Source organism: Sorex araneus, chromosome 1 (genome assembly GCF_027595985.1).
Source record: "Sorex araneus isolate mSorAra2 chromosome 1, mSorAra2.pri, whole genome shotgun sequence".
Classification (NCBI taxonomy): domain Eukaryota; kingdom Metazoa; phylum Chordata; class Mammalia; order Eulipotyphla; family Soricidae; genus Sorex; species Sorex araneus.
Window position 1 is genome coordinate 447,235,475 of NC_073302.1, and position 13,267 is coordinate 447,248,741.

Sequence of the window (13,267 nt, forward strand, 5' to 3'; positions counted from 1 at the left end):
CATGCCATTTTCGACACTGAAGAAGAACTATTCTCGGAACATGCGACCACACAGGCGTTGGTGGCGTTGGTATCCTTGTCAACACAAACTTGGCCATGAGCATCGATTCATTTGAAGGCCTAACAACCCTAATTGGATGATTACGCTTGAATAGATGTGGCTCACTGCCTGCAGTGTCTATCTTCGTAAGTCTATGCACCAACATCCAACTACGATGAAGAAGAAATTGAGAAGTTCTACATAGACCTGGAGAAGTTCTATAAAGAAGACCACGCCTTATACAAGATCGACCGAGAAGGTTGCCTGATGAACTCCACATTGGGACCCATGGCCTAGAATGTAATGATCAAGGTGAGAGACTGTCTGAGTTCATCATGGCGACCAAGACCATCCATGGTAACTCACAGTTCCAGAAGACCAAATCTAAACGCTGGACATGGGAGTCTCCTGGTGGACAGTTCCACATTGAAACTGACCACATCATATTCCATCGAAGGTTTTGCCTGACAGATGTCGCTGTTGTCCCAAAAAATTCCAAACAGGGTGTTCAAACTCAGTATATGAAAATCCTCCACAAGCTTTATTGTGGATTCACCACCAGGCTATCACCATTTTACAAGGAAGTAATCGTTGATGTAAAGAGAGGGGTTCAGCAGTGTGATACCATTTCACCAAAACTCTTCAGTGCCACCCTCAAGAACGTCATGCAAGGACTGCAATGGGAAAGAATGGCAGTGAAGATAGACTCTTAACAATTACACCACCTCTGCTTCACTGATGACATCATTCTCATAACACCAAGCATTGGTCAAGTGGCACATATGTTGGCGACTTCAACTGCGAGTGTGGCAAGGTCGGATTGCAGCTGAATCTGAACAAGACGATGCTCATGAAAAACAAAGTAGTCCCTGAGGCTCCATTTGCTCTCAACAGAATGAACATCTGTGAATGCAGCAGCTGTGTGTACCTGAGTCTAGAACTCAACATGAGGAATGACTTGTCGCCAGAACTGCGCAGGAGGAATAGAGCAGCATGGAATTCCTTCAAGAGCATCGAAGGAGTGGTTAAGAGAACAAAGAACCTCAGACTCTGAGCACATCTTTTCGATTACACCTTTATTCCTGCACTAACATATGTCTCAGAGACATGGGCCCTATGCAAACAGGCTGTGAACACTATTTGAGTATCCCAAAGAGGAATCGAAAGAGCTATGTTAGGAGTATAACATCACTCAAATGAGAGAAGGAATCCAGAGTTCCAACCTCCTTCGATGGTCAAGAATCACAGACGCTGTCTCTTTTGCCAAGGCATCAAAAATCAGATGGGCCAGACACGTAATGCTATTTAGAGACAATCGCTGGACTAGAACTGTTACCAACTGGATTCCACGGGATGTCAAAAGACCGCGTGGCTACCCACCAACAAGATGTTCAGATCTCCTTGTCAATAACCTGAATGAATGGTTTGAGGTTCCTCCTGTTCCTGAAGCAAGCAGATATCATTGGGCTACACTAGCACACTACAGGGATAAATGGAGACGTGACTGGTGCCCAATCGAGCAAATCGAAGATCATGGACGACAAGTGATACAAGTGATAAGTGATGTGTCTTCCTTTAGACTCTTGCTTTCTGATTCATTTAAGACACACAACACCTCCATTATGAGAGTTAATTTAATAAGACAGTGCTCAAAGAAGGAAAGACGTTTATTGTTTTCCTATTATGTTTGCATGGTTCCATTAGGGCCTCCTAAAGGAAATCTTGTTGGGTTCAGCTTTAAGAAAAGAATTTTCTGATCATTGTTAGTCAGAATTACATGATGAAAATACCCAACCTGATATCAATCTCTGCATTTCATTGAAGCAAAAGCTTCCTCTTGATCTGTGCTTCTTTTAGGTAAGACCTGCAATGTGGACAGGTCTACAATTTTTGTATCTCTTCTGACTCTGCCCTCCTCTTCCAATCACTTTTTTGGTTTTAACTTATTTTTCTTGGGTTGAAGACAAAGAGACAAGCCTTCGAAGGCTTGAAGCCAAGGGGCTTCGTGTGTGTGTGTGTGTGTGTGTGTGTGTGTGTGTGTGTGTGTGTGTGTGTGAAATGAAAAGCATATGGGCCTTTTCAGGTGGGTATTAAAGAAAGTTTTAGGGGTTCGAAAGATAGATCAATGGGCTGGATCATATGCTTTGTGCACAGAAGGTCTGGTTCTGATACCTGGCCTGCAAGGTTCTATAAGCACTATTGAGCCCTGGCTCTCTAAGCCCTGAACCAGGAGTACAAATTAAAACAAAAATAAAGCTCTAGGTGTCATTCTTCAGAATATTAGGCAATTCACAGATTATTTGGGACATGTAGCAATTTATAGCCCATTCTACAAAGTAAGCCCTCAATGGTAAATATATTCTCTTGTATCTTCCTTGCTTTGTAAGATCTTAGACTGGTTTCAATTTCAATTAAATTCTAGATTTGAAAAACTGCTGCTTCTTTCTTAACTTTTCCCATTACCTTCTTCATAAGTATTTTTACCATAGCGTACTGAAGGATGTTCTGTGAAAGTTCTCTATGGTTGACTTCTTATGTTTCAAGAGGTATCTCTGTACTTCTCAGGGTAGCTCAAGAGATCACACTAAACTATTTTCCCGGTATAATATGTACATTGTTATGGGAAAGTCCTTGCTCTCTTTGGTATAATACTAGCATCTGGACACATCTTATTATTTTTCATTTTAGAGCAACATCAAACCTACAATTAGAACCGTGATCACAGTATCAGGGAATAAAAAATGACTGAAGTGAGTTTAGTTGTGCAGGAAAACCATGTTTCATATCCTTCTCTGATGGGCCATTGATTTCTAACTGCAATACTAGTTTATCTTCTGTATTAGGACAGATAGTTCACACATGGTTCACCAATACAGTGATGGTAGGAAAAAATATCACATGGCTGCCAATTAGAATTTTTCCCCAAGTCTTTGGCCCAGAGCTTACCTTGGCCATTAGAAGTAACTTTGTCATCCAATTTCCTCTATTCTGTTATTTATTGCCTTGAAACAAAGAGTCTCTATCCCATATAATAGATCAGTGAAAGTTTTTATAGTTAGTGGTTTACCGAATGAGGCCACATGGTGTTTGTCATGCTGTTTTGGGAAGATGACTGGATAATTTAGGCAGAGATGGGCCTTTGATTGTGATACATTAGGCATCACAGAACACACGCAATATATCAGCTGGATGACCATAGCAAGTAATGTTCCTTTATTTTTGTTTAGTTTTTGGCGTGGTGATGCATATATTGAAGTATTCAGCCCTTACATCTTTCTCTGAATTCAGGGATTACTCCTTGCAGGTCTCTGGGAACCATATGTGATGCCAGGGATCAAAACGAGTTCTATTGCATGCAAGGCAAATTACCTTACCTGCTCCATCAATGTTCCTTTAACATTGATGTACAGGTCATATTATCTGTCTGATTTAGCTGGTTAGGAAACAGTTGCAGGTAAAGGCTTTCATGTCAATAATTTCAAAGTCATTCAATTTTTTCATTGCACCAATTGTTTTATATTGATCTCGGGCTATGGTAAATACTGGTATCTACTATAACTGTCTGGAACACTTAATGATATTCTAATACATTTCACTTGGATATTCTCTTTAGTCACCCCATTAAATCAATTATATGCCCAGATTAATCCTTAGGATTTTTATGATGATTACAAGATGCCCTTCAGAAACAAACATTAGAAAACTTTGGGGGAAATTACTTTCTTATTTAAGACCCTGGAAATTACATAACACATCTAGGCCACAGTGAGAATATAGGAAGAGGTAAGTGAGAAAAAACACACAAACACAAACACACACGCAAGCTCATTCAAGGCAGGGAGCAGAGAGAAAGAGTGAAAGAGAGTGAAAGATAGGCAGACTAATAGTAAGAGGGAATATATGATCCTGAGATGCTATTTTCATTGGGCTAGTGGGGGGATTTTTTTAAAGGTTTATAGAACGTAATCTCTATCAAGAATCCCTTACCCTGCCTGCAGACTAGTGAATCCCCAGCACTCCCTGAGACTGTCTTTCTAGACTCAGCCCAGATGACAGTGCCTCCAACCTATTCATGTGCATCCCGGAGAACCACTGCCTGCCCCAATCCTGATTCCACTATCAGCTTGAGCTGGGACAGGAGTCCTTCCCTCAACCTGCAGACAGTCAGATCCCTAGACCTGCCATCCCTGTTCCACAAAGCCATGCCACATACACCACCCCGCCTCCCCAGACCACTCTTCTTCCTGACAAACTACAGCTCTGTCTATATACTCAAGCAGTGGTCCAATTCGTTGGGTGTTACCCAAAACTCTCCTTCAGTACCTCTGACTCCCAGGCTGTGGGGTAATGAAATACTTCTACAATACTTTCACAACAACCCTGATATTAAAATGGAAGTAACTAGATTTACAGATGTCTTTCTACTGAAATGCCTTCTGAGGTCCACAGAAATAGAACAAGGGATAAAAACAGCCGTTCCTACAAATTACCAATCGGATTAGTTGTATAAAATAAGTAAGGAGAATACTCAGATAACTAGAAATCTGAAGCTCAACTTATAGCACCTACAATAATATAAGGACAATGAGGGAGACAAAAGAATTCACCTTCAATAGCTGACAGGAACACAAGTCCAGGCAAATTATTGAACTCAACAAAAAATATTGAGCCTCATAGAAGAGAACCTTAAAGCAACATTCTAAAATGGCAATGGAAATTAAGCAATCACTGGAAGAGAAATTCAATCAAATCAAGGAAGACTTGATTCGGACGATCAAACTGTTCATGCAAGTGAAATCGAAGAAGTTAAGGAATAAAATAGCAGTCACAACAGCAGAATTCAGCAAGAAGAGAACCCTATCCGATGCATTGAAGACAAGATACTAGCCATCAAAATAATAAAATGACAAAATAAAAACAAGGTAAAGAAATACATTGTGGATGGATAAGAACAAAAGAAATGATCTCCAAATAGGAATACCAGAAGGAGAGGAAAAAGAAAAAAGGAAAGAATAGCTGGTGGAGAAAGAAAAAAGAAACTTCACAGTTTATGGAGAGAAGCTCCTATACAGATTACAGAGACCAAAGACTACAAAAACAAAATAGACTCAAAGAGACCAGCATCAAGGCATATGGTAATCAAAATGGTGGAAAACAAAACAAAACAAAACACAGAGACAGACTACTTAATGCATCAAGAGAGGAAAAACCTCAAGCGCTAGGAGATTCGTAGATACAGATCTTCCATATGATACCATAGAAGCAATATGCGGGTGTAATGGATCAAGACAACAGCGAACAGAGAGGGCCCCTTGGCAGCCACAGGTGTTCAGATATGCACCTAGGTGAGAGGTGACATCTCCTGCATTTTTAGAAGTGCAGAAACTGGCAATGGGCATTGAACCATGACTTCAGGATCTAACCAAACACGTGGACTCTCCCGCCCAAGCACACAGGCAGTGGAGTCCATGGCTTCCCTGATACCAGCTAATCCCCTCTTCCATATCACATTGGACCCACACTTTGACCCTTTGTACTGAACTCTCAGGAGAACAGCCTGGCTGCGCAACCACGTTAGGCCAAAAGTTCATAGCCTATTTCAATCAACATACCCCAAAAACTCTCAAAAATAACAGTGAACACAAGACTCACTGCAACCCCAATTTAAAAGTAACAGTAAGTTCAGGCCAAAGAACACATTTCCTAAATCAGTGCTGGAGAGACCCCAAGTTATACAGGAGCACTAAGGAGGAGAAAGGGGACAAAATCATTTACTGAGCACACCCAGAGACCTCGCTAGCAGTGAAAGAGGGAAGCTTATAGTGTATTGGAAGGATCCACTTCCAGACTACTATGGCATCATGGGGAAACAACACAGATCCCCATCATGAGGAGTGGATGAAAAAAGCCCCGGAAGCCTTAGTAAGAAATACATACATAATCTCTCTGATAAAGAATTCAGAAAATAAATGATAAGAATATTAAATTAACTCCAAGAAACATCCCATAAAATACAGAAGGGTACAAAAGAAACAGTGGACTTAAAAGTCAATAAAATACAGGAGGAAATGAGAATAGAAATAAGAAAACTACAAACAAATATAATTATTAAAATGTTCGGTAGATAAAATGAAAAACTCATTGGGTGCCCTCAACAGTAGAGTAACAGCAGCTGAAGTCTGAAACAGTGACCTTGAAGATGAGCCGCAGAAAACCACCGGGCAATAAAAGAGGATGGGAAGAGATCTCCAAATAGCTCAAGGACAGCTAAGAGATCTGCGAGATAAACTTAAAAGGAAAAACATAAAAACCATCAGAGTCCCAGAGGGACATGGAGGCAACCCCAAGAATATAGTAACAGTCAAAGACACTATCGCTGAGAATTTCCTAGAGCTGGAGAATGCAGGCATCCAGATCAAAGAAACCTGAAGGGTATCAGCTAAAAGAGACCCTAATAAAAAGACTCCAAGATATATCCTAATGAGAATTATGAGTATCATAGATAGAGACACAGCATTGCAAGCGGCAAGATCAAAGAAGTTAATTATATACAAAGGAGAGTCTCTTAGGTCTACAGCATACTTATCAGACAAACTGTCTGGGCCCAAAGTCAGCCGAGGGATGTAGTGAAAAATAAATTCAATGAAATAAACCACTCACCAGTAGTACTTAACCCAGTTAAACTCTCATACAGATTTGAAGAAAAGACATGCAACTTTTGTGAAAGGGGGATTGACAGACTACAATAAATACAGGGTACTCACATACAAACAAGAGGCATTTCATGGAACCTATGTTCTAGCTCTCTTGAGAAATTTTTTAAGGTTAATCAAAGAATACATTAATTAATCTTCCTGTTGAGGTTATTTTGCAATACCTGGAAGTTAGAGACTAGCAAAAGAACTTTCTTTTTCAGGATGAATCATTTACTTTACTCTTTTCTTGTTTGGGTCACACTTGTGTTGGTGCTAAGCCAAGACATTAGGATGAGCCACTGGATGCTGCCCTGCAAGCAGGAAGAAGAACTGAGGCACCACTTTTGAGTTAAATTGGCAAGCTGAAACTTGTGAGTCCAGATAATCTGAAAAAGTACAGCATGCTTTCATATGCCACCCTGGTCATTCAGTAGAAAGCAGTACAAAGCAGCAGCTCTCCCCTCTCTTATGCATCCTTAACCTGGTTTGACCTTCAAGTATCAGTATGAGTCTTCTCTTTTCCCTATGTGTAACTGACCACAAGAATGTGGGGCGTGTGATCTGTAGAACCTACGTGTCCAGTTCCATATCCTCCTCTGACGTTTTAATCATGACAACATAGCTTTGACAAGACAATATATACCCTGATGTTCTTTTGACAAATGCTCATCTTTTAACTGTTTGTACTCTAGTTAGTGATTCTTTCTTTGTAATGAAGCCATTAGGATGTAAATGATAAAAAAATAGAATTAAAGGTGGTATCTGGCAGTTGTTCTTCAACTCAAGGCAGATGGACGCCTTGGCCCTCTGTGCGCTCTAGATTTCTCTTGCGTGTCTTGTCTCTGTGCCTCCAACCAACTGATATATCACTTAGTACAGCACACTGGGCCATGCTTGGGGGTCATTCCTTGCCTTTTATCCAAGAATACTCCTTGCGGTTCTCAGGGGATCATATGGGATGCCAGGGATCGAACCTGGATCGGCCACATGCAAAGCAAACATCCCCGCCGGCTGTACTATAGCTCCACCCCCTGCCCTTTAATCAGGAAAAGAAGGTTTTCCCCACAAACACAGCCCATGACTTTGTAGAAGTTTTCTGAATAACAACTCTGTTAGGTGGAAGTGGGTGGGTTGGAGATTCCAGTGAAGAGAATATTGGAAATGAATCAGATTTACTTCTTGAAGAAAAGAAATATGTGTGGAAATACTGCTTGGTTTATAGGCACATCTAGCACAAACTAAGAAGAACTGATTTATTTTATGTTAATTTGAAAAAATGGGGAAATGAGGCTATTTCCAGAAATGCAATTAGAAGAATTTAAAGAATTTAATTTTTGTCTTATCTCTTTATAAAGTTAAACATAGACCTAAGTGATAAACATGGCTTTGTAAGAAATTAATTCCTTTAATGCATTTTCGTAATTTTTAAATGTGTAAATCCTTATACAGCTTTCTTTGATACTTCTTTTAAGTATCAAAGAAATCCTGGATTATTTTGCTTTATACTTATACCCCATTTTCTTTTATTTACTGAGTTATATTTTTCTGAATGCTTGCTTGCACTCTTTTAATTTTTTAAAATTATTATATCAGTAACTTTCAGATATTTGGCCACTCATTTGTGGAACCATGTTACATTATCCTGGAACTTTAACGGGAGAGTCTACATGGAAGTTCATCTTTCAAAGCAGCTTTGTATTGGATTTGCCTATTTTAGAATAAGAAGACAAACAGGAATGTGACATTTGATGCTGGAACACATCTCCACTAGTCCCTGTTTATTTAGTGCTAATAAATGATCTACAAGCTAGATAGCTCTTGAATCAGGAGCATATACCTTAAACTTTCAGGTTCCAGAATCTATTCTTGTGAGAAAAAGGAACTCTGAATATTTTTGGCTATATCCCTGACCTACATCACTGCTAGGCATTGAGTGTTTCATCTTCCTGCCCAATGTATCGTCCAACTCACTTGCTGATTATCACCAGGAGTAACAAAGGAGGAACAAACAACAACAATAACAATAATAATAATAATAAAAATTAAAATATCACTGGGTCTTGACTTCTTTTGTTACCTCACCTCTTGGACAATCTCTTAAACTTATTTGCCTCCCTGTTCCACAAGTATTTTATGATCCTGATTTCTACCATATCTACCACTTCGCCTCCCGAACCATCTCTTTCCAGATAATTCTACTTGACTCCCACATCACAACATACAGTTGATCACTTAGCTCTTGACCCATCCTTTTGTCTTCACTGTATCTCTTATTAAACTAGTACATCAGTCAATATTTCATCTTGCCTTCTGCTGCCCCTCCCTAACTCCACAAGTGTAGGTAATCAATGAACCCCTGCAATAAAATGTTCTACCTCTGAATTACACCCGACATACCATTGAGGTGGAAGAAGAAGAAAAAGAAGAAGAAGAAGAAGAAGAAGAAGAAGGAGGAGGAGGAGGAGGAGGAGGAGGAGGAGGAGGAGGAGGAGGAAGAGGGGAGGAGAGAAAGAGGAGGAGAAGGAGGAAGAGGAGGAGAAGGAGATGGAAGAGGAGGAGAAGAAGGAGATGGAGAAAAGGAGAATGAGGAAGAAGAGAAGAAGAAGAAGAAGAAGAAGAAGAATACAGGAAGAATGAGGAAGAGGAGAAGAAGAACAAGAAAAATGAGGAGCAGGAGGAAAAAGAAAGAGGAAGAGGAGTAGGAAGAAGGAAAAGAAGAACACAAGAATAGGCAGAGGAAAAAGAAGAAGAAGAATGAGGAGGAGAAGAAGAAGAAGAAAAAGAACAATGACTCCTCATTGAAGAACAAGACGAATTAGGAGGAGGAGGAGGAAGAATAAAGAACAGGAGGAAGGAAGAAGAGAAGAAGCAGAAGAAGAAGGAGGAGGAGAAGAAAAATTAGGAGGAGGAGGAGAAGGAGAAGAAAAGTAGAAGAAGAAGAATGAGAAAAACAAGAAGAATGAGGAGGAAGAATGAAGAAGATGAGGAGGAAGAAGGACGACGACGAGGAGGAGGTGGAGAAGAAGAACAACAACAATAAGATCAAGAAGAACAAGAACAAGAAGAACAAGAACAAGAACAAAAACAAGAACAAGAAAAAGAAGAACAAGAACAAAAACAAAAACAAAAACAAGAACAAGAAGAACAAGAACAAAAACAAAAACAAGAACAAGAAGAACAAGAACAAGAGAAGGAGGAAGGATTAGAAGAGGAGGAAGAATTTGGAGAAGAGGAGAGAGGAGGAAGAGGAGAACGTGGGGGAAGAGGAGTTTGAGGGTGACAAAGAGGAGGAGAAGGAAGATGAGGAAACGGAGATAAATTAGGAGAAAGAGAAGAAAGAGAACAAGGATGTGGATGAGGACGAGTTGTTGTGCAGGAAGATGAGGAAAAGCAGGAGAAGGAGGAGGAGGAGAAAGAGAAGGAGAACCAGAAGGAGGTGAAGAAATCCATATGCCTTCAAACGTGTGAGCAGAATTCAAGGAATTCAAGGAATACTCATGCATTATAACATTTGGCACTGCCCAAAATTGACAGAAGAACACGTCTTCTCAATTTTCTTTGAACAGATGAAATCACTGGAAGAGAGACTCTACAAACTCAAGGGCTTATAAAAAATTAAATACTTTATTCAAATAGAATTGAAGGAGCTATATATTATAGTAAGAGGACACTGCCAAAATTAAAAAAAAAACATCAAATTAAATCAATAACTTTAAGAACAGAGCATGTGCCATCTTCAATAAATAAGGGATCTATAGTAAATATTTTTAAAGGATAAAATTTAAACTAGATCATAAATCAGTCATCCGGTTGCTCATCGATTTGTCAAGTGGACACAAGTAATGCCTCCATTGTGAGACTTGTTGTTACTGTTTTTGGCATAACAAACATGCCACCGAATCTTTCCAGGCTCTGCTGTGCGGGCGAGATAATCTCGTTAGCTTGCTGGGCTCTCCGAGAGGGGCAGAGAAATTGAGCCAGGGTCAGCCGCATGTAAGGCAAATGCCCTACCCGCTGTGCTATGGCTCCAGCTCAAAAATACTAGCCAGAGAAACTGTTTTCAAATTATAGGAATTCCATTAGAAAAGGAAAAGAAGAAAGGGGAAGATGGATGGTGGATGATATCTTCCCCACCCTGAGGAGGGAAGCTAGTCTACTGATGTAGGAGTCTCCAAAAAGTGCTAAACAAAATAGATCCAGACAGCATCAAGATAAATTGAAATCAAAATGTCAAGAACCAAAGAGAGAGACGGACTAATTCAAGTTAAAAAGAGAAAAGCAAAGCCTCACACCAGTGAGAAGGGCATATCATCTATTAGAGTGGGAATAACAGTGTTAGAACAGTTGTGGTGAAAAGAAGACTCTCATTCATTGTTACTAAGGAATGTTGTTTGGTTTGGCCTCTGTAGAAAGCAATATGTAGACTTTCTTAAAACATAAAAAAACAACTTTAATATTATCCAACAATTCCACTTCATGGCATCTAATGTTTAAAAGCAAAAACATTTAATTCATATATACACAACTATGCTCATTGTAGCACTTAGTATAGTAGCCGAAGTATGGAAACAATCCAAAGGCCCAGTGACAGATGAATGTATAAAGATATTTTAGCATATATAGACAGTGGCATACTGTACAAGAACAAAAGAAAAAAAATAATTGACACATTTGCTGCAACTTTATGGAACCAGTCACTTTAAGCAAAGTCAAACAAACCAAATGATCTCAGTCATCTTTTGAGTATAGAGAAACAAAACAAGGCAATATACAGGGTCAAATGATAAACAACTTTTGACCATGAATTATGAATGAAGAATATTCAACAGGTGGGCATTGAGTAGGGGAAACATTGAAGTGTAGTGGACAAAATATAAGGACTCGTTGATACATTTGTGGTGTTGAGCTGAGTACATAAACATTCATAAGTATTAATATTATTGTAAATTATGTGACCTAAACTATAATATCTAACATTTTTAAATAGTAGAAATACAAAAACAAGTTAATGCCTGAGGAGTTAGGAATTTCTTTAGTACATTTCCTAAATTCCAATAATGTTGGGAAACTACTTAAATTGGCATTTTAGATTTTATGATCCAGATTATTTTCCGTTTTTTGTTGAATCGCCATGAGATACACAGTTACAAAGTCATTCATGATTGGGTTTGTGTAAAAACACAAAAAAGAAAGGGACCAACGGGGCTCTATCTCTCCCTCTGCCCGCGTTCAGTAGTCTCACGTCGCTTCCCCACCCCAGGGGAGGTTGATGGCGATGATGAGGCAGGCGAAGGAAGGAAGAAGGCCAAACTGGTTGCTCGATCAGTTTATTTCGTTCTCTCTCTCTGCTTCTCTCCCAGTTCTCAATCTCTCTCTGGATCTTATATTTCCCTTTCTGCCCCACTCACTCTCACTTCTTTCACCTTGTGCTCTGCTTATGTGTGTGCTACTGTGCTCTCTTGTGTCTGTCTCTCTTGTGTCTGTCTCTCTGTGTCTGTCTCTCTGTGTCTGTCTCTCTTCTGTCTGTCTCTCTGTGTCTGTTTCTCTGTCTGTCTCTGTCTCTCTGTCTCCTTCTTCCTCTGTCTCCTTCTGTCTCCTTCTTCTGTCTCCTCTTTCTGTCTCCTTCTTCTGACTCCCCTCTGTGCCCTTCAGTCCAGTTTATGTAGCAAATTACATAGGGTGGTAGCACAAAGGTGGGTTTAACATCAGCAAATCAACAAAGAAAGGTAAGAACATTTCTTGAGGAGATTAACAAAATCTCATCTAAGGAAATCTCATCTAAGGAGATCCACTCAAGGGTGTGATTCCAAACAAGGGTGTGTCAGGGTGTGAGATAGTAATCTACTTAAATAGTTATAGTAAATCTACTTCTAATATTTCTAGCAATGTCATTCTGTATGAGCATAGTAAGAGATATATCCTTAAAGTTTGGTTCTTCCTGAGGACATTCACTATATAATCCAGACCACAGTCCTCAGGCCAGGTTAGTCTTCCTAACCCCAGCAGGGCCCTAATCTCGTCGTTACCTTTGGACCATGACAGCATTTGTCCATGACCATGCACTCAACTTATAGTTGAGTATTGTGGCACTTTGGCCCAGCCCATTTCGACTGACCCAGATTCACTTCCAGCCACCCTATATGGTCCCTGTGGGAAGCAGACTATCGGGGAGATGCAGTGAAGAGTACTGATTGTCCCACTCCCATCTCTGTGGAGAGGTCAAAGATTACTCTGGAAGCTGCCTCCATTTCCAAGAAGAGAACAGAAACAAACCTGGATGTGTTATCAGGATATTTTATGTCCAGTTTAGCATCTCTATATATCGCACCTTTATGGGCTCTGAACTTTCTCATTCCTCTGCCTGCAGTAGTCTTTGCTTCTGCTTTTGTTGATGTCCTCAACTATGGCACTGGGTCCAATGCACATGAACCAGAATTTGTGGTCATGGGTGGCAGACTCAGAGTGTTTGGAAAACTCAAGAAGACATTTGGTAGGAACTAGTGTTGACCGTGGCCTGGTGAAGTGGGGAGTGG